The following is a 10,143-nucleotide window of genomic DNA, read 5'->3' as shown; positions in this document are numbered from 1 at the left end:
ATACATTTAGTAAATTCTTAATATTATCTCCAACTAATAATAATAGTAAGTTACTCACTTTGCTCAAGACATTAAGTGTAGTAAAACTAATTCTGCTATAGGCCTTCATGTACTTTATAAGGGTAGAAGTATTAAGTATCATAAAACGAAAACAAATAACATTTAAAGTAAACATGTAAAGTACCACAAAAACAGGGGTCTTATTTTGAAAAACCAAACAGGAAACGCGTTTCACGTGTGAGATAACTTGATGTTACTTGATTTTTTTTTTTTTTTTACGTTCTCCTCCCAAACTTTTCTTACCTTCTCGGAAAGTCATGAGAAGTCTCAGTGAGACTGGAGCCAGAAGGTAAGACACAGCCCGAGGGATCCATTAACTCACATGATGCTAATACTTATTGATTAGCTGATTATTGCATGACTGACCCAAGAGTGAACTAAAGACAAAACGATTTAGCTGCGAGAGTTTTAGTTATTAGCTGCCTCAAAGAGTAACGGTGAATAATTGATCACCACTAATAGTCTAATGGTCTCTACAACGCCTGTAGTACTTCAAACACTATACATTGTGTGTGTTTGATGTTCTAGAAACCTTTAGTGTCACAGACGTGTGTATTTATATTCCTAGTGTGCTTTTTATAGTGTTTTAAACATCCATAAATCTTGCCAAAATCCTTGAATTGGCTGAACAGACACCTATGCTTTGTATCTTTAATATCTGTTGAAGTTTCTATGGTCATAAAAAGACTTCCCATATCTATTATTGTTGACAAACGTGTTTCATTTGTCATGGGTTTTGGAAATCATATTTATATTAATAAATACTTCATTGTGACCCTCCAACAAGTCCACTCCTATTAAGAAAAGCTATTATATTTTTCTCTGCTTTGTTTGTTTTTAAGAATCATGCTTCCAGAGATTTTTTTCTTTACCAAAACTGTAAATTGACTTTCTCAAAACCAAGAAAAACATTATGTAAAGTTAAATGGTCCTTTAGTCATTAATATCCAATATTTCTCTTAAAAGCAGATTTACACACGTATCTTTCTGAAATCCAACCTGTGTTGTTGTTGCCCCACACATCATTGAACATCATTTCAAAGCATCTAAAACCCTGGTTGTCTTTTTTTTGGGCTTTCTCTTGAATTTAAACCCATTTATTGAGTGGTTTGTGCAAATCATTCATCTTGTTCTTAATCTTCCTCTCCCTTTTCTTTCTCCAATAAAGCACCTCTGTTTTGGATGCTTTATAAATAAGTTTATATTTATGAAGTTAATATAAACTTATCAACCAGTTTGTATGTCTGCTTTCAGTTGTAGAGCATTAATCTCTCTCAGATACTGTTGTTGGTGAGGCTGTAACATGGGATGGAAATTCCCCCCAACCTACTATATTGTCAGAAGTGTTGAACCTCTCTCCCCTCCTCACCCTAGCTACTCTCTTGTCTGTTATTACAGTGTTCATCATCTCGGCCACCTCAGTTCTCCCTAAGCAGTTTTTACTAACTGTGACGAAAACTGTGATGTTGAATGTTCAGAGTTTTGTGACAGTGTGAATCAAAACAATAAACAGAAAACAGTGATTGACTATCATTAGAGCAACAATACCAATTAAAAAAGGACCATCAAAGAGGCAGAAACATCTGTCTTAAATATGGTTACTCCTCTTTTGCAATGGGATTCTGGGAAAATCAAATCAAAACTTTAAGTACAGACTTGGATACATTTAGGATGACAGATTCACAGGGTTTCACTTGGTTAGAAGATTTTATGCTGGCTCGATGGTTGTTTAGAGTCGTGTATAATTTGATCTTTCCCTTACACAAGTATGACTTTAATCAATATTTTTATGACAACAAGATATCACATAACATTTTGAAAACTATATGAAAGGGGTCGCTCTCTCAGCTCATATAGCATTGTTTTAGACAAAAGCAGGCAGCTGTTTTCAGGAAAATAATCGCAAACTTAACTGTAGTCTGCAGCAAACCATAAACAAGTACAGTTAGCAGAATCTGCTCAATTTATTTCCCTCAGGAGCAAAAACAGAGCTAAAAGAGAGTGAATATAGGCAAATGTGTCATTTGAAGTCAGACACAACTTCAAATGTATGATAATGTTGCTCTGTAACTGCTTCATTTGTAAATTATCAACTATTTGCAAGCAAGTTTTCCCTAAAAAGTGATGATATGTCAAAGTTAGGTTTATAACTGGGTGAATAGTAAATGCAGTTTCACGTTTGTACATTTTTCATATTAGATTTTGTTTCTGTTGACTGTATTACACTAGTATAGTGGATGGTTTAGATAAAAGCTAGATGCACATTTGATTTTAACTACAAGTTTAAGAAAGAGTCTGGTTTGATGATCGCTGAAACTGGTTACCATAATGAAAAGGGGCTAAACTTTTGTTTGTCCTTGGTAATAATCATGTGAAGAATGTTGAACAAACTGATTGGACAAAAGGCCACAGAGAAACAATGAATGTTTATTTACTTTAGGTAGGAATGTCAGGACATGGTGGCCTTTCTGTTTAACTTCCTTTCTAGCGTCTTATTGTGAAATGAAACAGAAACGTAAGCTAGAAGTTGGATTTGCCGTCAGTGTGTCATTATAAGATGGACGTTGTTTTTTTAATGTTTTTGAAATGCAACTAGGGGAAGAAATCCAAATTGACCACTACAAGACAATCTTCTGTGCAAAGATGAGATGAGTAAGCCGGAAATTGTCCTTTTGTATTAGTGTTTATCCCTTAACTTTCTGACGCCCTCTAAGGGGAAGCTTTTCTTTCTGCAACAGGACTCTGGGGTTTGGCTTACTGCTGTCGCCTCTAAAATAGATTCACTGTAAGTTTAGTTGGCGGTGTCAGGAGGTCACTCCGATACTCTTGATTTTCCTTTTCTGCTCGTCTTTTTGGTTGTGTTTCATAGACACTGTTTCTTATTCATGTTTTCTTCCCCCTATTTACACCTAAGAATCGAATGAGTACAGTTTATTAAATAAAAACTGAATTAAATTTGGTTATGTGCTCATACTCATGAGCTTGATAAGATGCATGCTGTTGTATTCTTAGCTCTATTACCGGTGGTTTTAATTTTAGCAGACTGCAAGTTACTCTTTGCACTGCAGTGACATGACAAGCAAAGATAGAGCTGGACTCGCCAGCGATACATGGACAAACAAAAACCCCAATTATTTTTTTCTCAAGAAATGTATGGCGTTACATTCCAAAATAACCCCTATGTTAGAATTGACTCGCTGCTACATGAACAAGAAAACCGTCTTTGTTTATATTTAAGGTCAGTAACAATCTGTGTTGTCTTTGTTTTGGATTTCTTCCTTATAATTATATTCTTCACTGTGAACGACACATCTACACGAGGACAGACAGACTTCTGGTTGTATTTGCAGTCTTTGAAAATCTGTCAAATTTGATTTTGAAGTTGGCGGGCTCACAACCTTAAATCTTTTTCCCGTTTCCTCTTTGGTCTCTACAGACAAGCCAAGTTGTTCAACATGAATTTACTGACCTCACCTCAATGGAAGTTTTGAAGCAGTTTATTCCTACGCCCATGTGAAGTACCACTGAGTGCAGCTTTAAGAAGGCATTCAGACATTTGTTAGACGTTGTTGTTGTTAGATACATGTTGGACAATGAAACAGTTTGCGTGACTAAAGCAATGTCTAATGCAGCATTTTGCTGATGGTATTGTTTTGCTAACATTGGCAAACCCATTGCTTCGCCAGCAGTGGTGGATAGTACCTCAGCACATTTGCTCAAGTAATCTATACAATTTAAGTAAGGGTACTTTACTCGAGTGTTTCTATTTTATGCTACTTTGATGCTCTGCTTTTCAAGACCTTTAACTAACAGCTTTAGTTAATAGTTACTTTAAATGTAGAATAATTATATAATTAAAGTCATTTTTAAACTTGTGTTATATATTTAACCACCCACAGTAATAAATTAGATAAAACTACAACTATATGCTGCTTACATATTAATTCATCAGTATTAATAATCCAGAAGTATTATGTACAACACTCACAGATTAATTATTTGTATTTTATGCATCATTAGTATATTTTACTTTGAAAACCTACTGTTTAGTTTATTTAGCTGATAATAATTTTTTTTTTCCATTAGCCTGTCTTTGAAATGAATGAGAGGGCTGCACTTCCCTCCACCCAGAGTGAAAGTCCTATCAAAAGTCCAGCCATGCGTTTATTATTTCACAGCTGTTGTAGTGATTAAAATCACAACATTAATTTCAGAAAAACTTAAACATATTCATTCTTTGCTCTTTTAAAGTCTGTGGATTGTTTACCTTTATTAAAGCCTAAGCTTCTTTTTTCTTTTAAAGCAACAATTAGTTTGAAGTGTCGGGGCTGTGTGAAACCTGATATCAGCAGGTTTTCATCATAATTAGGATGCACCCAGGCCTTGGAAAAGGAAATTACCACTTTCAGCTTCATGCCAGATCCTATGATTGGAGTGGTTTTCCAAAATGTCCCTGAAAGAAAAAAAAGCTCTTCAGTGTGTCTGCGAGTTTCTGAGTTTTCTTCTCATAGTTTTAGTTTTAACAAGCAAGGAAAATAAAAAACTTGTGTCCTGATTTTTGTAGCATATGTCGACATGGCTCTAGAGTTAGCTAAAGCTGGACAGGAAGTATTGAGTAATGACAATACATGACAATTACACACCACAGAATTAGTTAAATATCAATCTAGTATCCTGTATCATCTAGTTTCCTATTAGCTGGTAACGGTTCTACACTTACAAGAGTTTCTTATACGGTTATTTTTACTGATAGTCCCGAGATTGTTATGTATGACTGAAGCAGACTCTACTGATGTATTTTTTTGCAGATTGCGTTAGAATGAATTGTAATCCCGAGATATTGGGCATTTTTTGTGGGTGACAGATTAATGGTTTCAAAGAATTCTAACCTAATAATGTGGAATTCAGTTGATTGTTCTGATTATTTTCATGATGAAGTCCTCCCTCCGGACATTTTCAATAAATTCAATCAGCTCTGATCTCTTTTTCTGACCTTAATATAATTCTGTCTGTAATATAAAGCTATCATACTTGAACAGACTCTTTCAGTGAAATGAGACACTGGAAAACTCGAATATCTTGTTAAAAAAATATATATTTCAGTTGTGGTTATGAAATAAAGGTTTGATCATTTGAGAGCAAACTTGTGATGAGGACAATTTTTGAAATTATAACGGTCATGGAAGAATCGAAATAAATAAAGAATGGATACTATCAGCTTTTTGCCAGCAGCTCTGGATTTCTTATCTTATTATCTTTCCTAAGAATAAAAGGTTATTTAAGGACAGTGCCGCTGATAGTAAAGTCATTTTCAAAACCAGCATCTTTCCCACTTTCCTACCAAACTTCACCTACTTTAAAAGCAGATCACAACTATAAAGTTTAGGTTTTTAAATAGGCCAAACGATTTCCGAGAAGAAGCTGTAAACAACAGTAAACATTTATTCATTAACACATAGGTTCTATAGACATGAATGATGATGACATGGCAAAAAGGTCACACCCACAAAGCATGGATAACGAGATGGGCTGCGTAATTCAAGAGGGGTCAGGATTCATCTGAACACATCATGATAACGTTAAAGTGTAGCTTTGCCCAGTAATTGTTTTTACTGAATTAAACTTGAACGCATCAGAAAGTAACTTGCTGGCACCTCTGTTGACCTTGGCTGTTTGCTATGTCCATCGGCTGATAACGGCTTACGTTAACTAGCTGTATTCCTGCTGATTCCAACATTGTTTTGTTGTTTACCACGGGCCATTGTAAAGGGGAATGAGGGTTTCGTCAGATGCTCCACCCTGTGCTATCTTCACTGCCTGAGAAACGCTGAATAAAGAACACAGGGCTAAAAATACCCAGACTTACACAAGTACTTTGGCAGAGCTTGGGAAAGAGGCACTGATTAAACCGTGAGCACTCACATAAGGATGGGAAAACACCGAACTAGCCAATCAATGCTGCTGTACTTTGGTTCATAGGGTGAATTCTTTTTACTCTACCAGACTCGGATTTACAGGTTGTGATATTTGACCCTGAAAGTCTTTTTGGCTGTAAAATGGGGAAAGTGGCAGAATGGTTTGACTTTTGAGGCTTGAGAACCAAAAACGTCAAACTCTCACTCCGTCTGAACTGACCACTTCTCTCTGAAATCTTTTGAACCTTTTTTTCTGATGAAACAATGAACGTTTTTGTGTGCATTGGAGAGAGAAGTTTAGTTTGCGGTTGTACTCAAACTTTCTCTGGCGCCTGAGAAAGCTTCTGAGAGTGAGCCATTGAACTCCAGTTTCAAACTAGTTTTCCAGCACAGAGATCACCTCTGTTCACAGGCTCATAATGGAAGAAATGTTATGTTTAGCACTTTGAAAAAGCACCTGAGCCATCTGAAGTCACATAACGAGGCTGTACAACACCTACATGTTCGGATCCCAATGCAAGATGAAAGCAAACTTTTGTGTCCTATTTTTCTTTTGATAGTCCATCTTTTCTTTACAAATCGTTTTTTTATTTTTTACGTTGTGTTACCCTTTTATCTCCTCTTTCTTGTATACTTTTCTATGGTGCAAATTGCTGGCTCCATTTTCTAATAGTGCTTTTTTTTAATGTCTTACCATTGGCTAACCCTAACCCTTCTTTACAGATCAGTTACAAGCCATTGATACATAATACCATTTGAGGAAACTCTGTCGGAATACATCCGAAAAGTGACTGGTTTGTCAATTAAAGTCATGATATTAATATATAGAACATTTAAATAACAAAATAATGAGAGGTCAGAGGTTTGTCTTTTTTAAAACATACACACTATACTGTACATTCAAAAGTTTGGTTGGTTGGTTTTGGTTCAGACTGTCCATTGGAGAGTGTACCTAATGAACTTAAAATAAATGATGTTAAGAGGAGCGTAAAAATGTCAAATGTTATGAAAAGACTCCTTTATGATTTGGGTGAGATTAGTCTGTAGATTGTCTGAGTCGGCCACGTGGCATCATTATGTTCAATGGAGCTTTCTAATGCCTGGGAAACATCAGATTGCCTCTCAGGGATAATGAGGGGCCTTAATCTGAGAAGCTAACTGAATTACTGCCTGATGGAAAACTGAATTAGAGCCCACAAACATGTCTTTTCCACAGAAGTAGCTCCATGTTAAGAAAGGTGTGTTCACAGGAGCTTTGGAAGACATTTTAAAGACCTACATACACCAAGTGCCTTGTCATTACTCCGACACTCAATGAAAGAGATGCTGAACTGGTGTAATTTCCCCCAGTGAAGGAAATAACACAATATAATAGACACATATTTCAGTTGTTTCTGGGCAGAAAGCCGCTGACATCTGGTCCTGTTGTGTAGCTGGAAGACTCAAACATCTGGTGGCTCCAGTTTGCTACTGATGTGAAAGAGACATACTGTATGGGTCTTAAACACAAATCTGTGGACCGGATATCTAGGTCAACTTAGAGAGACTTTTAGAGATGCTTAAAGCTGGTTTATTGAAGTTATTTGCTTGGCCAGAAACACAAAAAGCTGAGGTGATTAAGGAAGCAAGAAATGTGCGTATAGAGAAACATTTATAGATGGAAAATTCAGTTTGGAAAAGAGCATTTTCTTTCGTATCTAAAAAGCAGCTTCAACAACAGTGCAGTTTACAGGCCTGCAGAGTTTGTGTCTCACCACAGAGGGAAAACAAGGTGTTTTTCTTCCAAAAATGCAACGTGACATTAGAGCTGGAAACTGGCTAATTGGGGACAACTCGACATGTGAGCTCTGCTTTGTTTGAGGGAGGAGCAGTTATTCACCAGCCATTGGACGTCCCAGTCACAGCTGACTGCATGCTGCTGGGATACAAACAGTGTGCAGCTTTCTGGGCTGCAAACTGATACTAACATCACTGTTTCCGGAAATAAACATGAAAAAGCTATTTCTTAGAATTTATTCATGTCCAGTCCCGTTTGTTCTGTGGTTGTCTGTGTTTAAAGCTTAACTGGGTAAAAAAACACAAAGCAGTTTTACCAACAGATGCAGAATCTTGCTACCGGCAAGATTCAAGGTTTTATTGGTCATATGCACAGCATATACAATGTATATGTTGGCAATGAAAATCTTATATCCCATGCTCCTCCAACAACTCAACATACATGGTGCGAATAAGATAAATAAAATAGTGCAAAAAGAGAGAAGAATATTAACAAAAACAACAATAAAAATGTGTTGTTATTGTTAATATATACATATGTGGAATACATTGAGAGTATTTAAATACTTTACACTGTTAAATGAGGAGGTATGGACAGATGCATATATTATGTATAACAGAGGTATATGGCAGATATGTATAATATATAGATATGTGTACTATAAACAGATATGTATGGCAGATGTGTATAATATATATATATATATATGTATGTATGTACTATAAACAGATGTGAGTAGACATTCACAGAGCTCAGGAGTTCAGCAGTCTTATAGCCTGTGGTATAAAACTGTCTCTGAGTCTGGTGGTCTTGGTCCGGATGCTGCGGTACCGTCTGCCAGACGGCAGCAGACAGAACAGATTGTTGCTGGGGTGATGGGGGTCCTTTAATATCCTACCGGCCTTCTTCCTACACCGCTGGGTGTAGAGGTCCTCCATGGATGGCAGCTCCGTCCTGATGTGCTGAGCAGTTTTCACCACCCTCTGTAGAGTCTTACGGTTGAGGGCGGTGCAACTGCCATACCAGGCGGTGATGCAGCCAGTCAGGATACTCTCGATGGTGCACCTATAGAAGTTGCAGAGTATCCTGGAGTCCATGTTGAACTTCCGCAGCCTGCTCTGACCTCCTCTCTGTACGCCATCTCGTTGCCGTCTGTGATCAGGCCGATGACGGTCGTGTCGTCAGCAAACTTGATGATGGTGTTGGAGCTGTGTGTGGCCACGCAGTTGTGCGTGAACAGGGAGTAGAGGAGAGGGCTGAGCACACAACCCTGAGGGGCTCCGGTGTTGAGGGTCAAGGTGGAGGATGTGATGTTCCCCATCCACACTGCCTGGGATCTGCCCGTTAGGAAGCTCATGATCCAGTCACAGAGGGCGCTGTTGAGCCCAAGGTCCCTGAGCTTAATGATGAGCTTGGAGGGCACAATGGTGTTGAATGCTGAACTGTAGTCAATGAACAGCATTCTCACATAAGTGTTCCTCTGGTCCAGGTGGGAGAGGGCAGTGTGGAGGGTGAGGGAGATGGCATCATCCGTGGACCTGTTTGCTCTGTAGGCAAACTGCAGGGGGTCCAGTGAGTCAGGGAGGGAGGAGGTGATAAAAGTTTTGACTAACCGCTCAAAGCACTTCATGATGATGGAGGTGAGTGCAACTGGGCGGTAGTCATTGAGGCAGATGGGTTTTGTCTTTTTGGGGACAGGGACAATGATGGACTCTTTAAAACATGTGGGGACTACAGACTGGAGCAGTGACCTATTGAAAATGTCTGTGAACACATCTGCCAGCTGAACTGCACACACCTTGAGAGCACGGCCAGGGATGCCATCAGGTCCAGGAGCCCTGTGTGTGTTGATCCTTTTCAGAGATCTACACACATCTGCACTGGTTAAAACCAGTGAGCATGGATCCTGTGCCTCCACAGCCGGGGGCCTCTCAAAGCGTGCATAAAATGTGTTCAGTTCATCTGGGAGAGATGCAGACACTTCCTCAGCACCACTCGTTGTCTTTTTGTAGTCTGTTATTGTTTTTAGTCCAGACCACATATTTCTGGCGTTGGAGCCCTTGTAGTTCGACTCCACCTTGTCCCTGTTGCAGATATCATCTGTCCCAAAAATACTTTTACAATTGTAAATTCTTTCCATTTTCTTCTTTCTTTTTCTCTCTAAGTATTTCTTTAGCGAGCTGCAGTGAGGGATAGGGACCCAAAGTGGGATTATTGAACTGAAATGACTGAAAATTTGGAAGATGCTTGATTTAGCAATACTTAAGAGTCAGATGTCGACTGGATATTTTCGTTTAGAAAAAGGATGATGGATTTCCCCCAATCTTGGCATTCCCTATGTCTTTCAATGTACATTAGTATGGGCATGAGTATTGTATAAACTTAGACTTT

The 10,143-nt window shown here is 38.2% G+C and overlaps 1 protein-coding gene across 1 annotated transcript in view; it reads left to right on the top strand.

The window, feature by feature from the left end:
• The first annotated feature begins 261 nt into the window (after positions 1-261).
• The window catches only part of kank3 (KN motif and ankyrin repeat domains 3), a 28,505-nt gene continuing 18,623 nt past the window's right edge, over positions 262-10,143 (top strand). The window contains 1 exon segment of the mRNA XM_063891692.1: positions 262-349. The gene's annotated coding sequence lies outside the window, so the exon portion shown is untranslated.

This window comes from Eleginops maclovinus, chromosome 9, assembly GCF_036324505.1.
Source record: "Eleginops maclovinus isolate JMC-PN-2008 ecotype Puerto Natales chromosome 9, JC_Emac_rtc_rv5, whole genome shotgun sequence".
Taxonomy (NCBI): Eukaryota; Metazoa; Chordata; class Actinopteri; order Perciformes; family Eleginopidae; genus Eleginops; species Eleginops maclovinus.
This window is presented reverse-complemented; position numbering and strand designations above follow the sequence as displayed.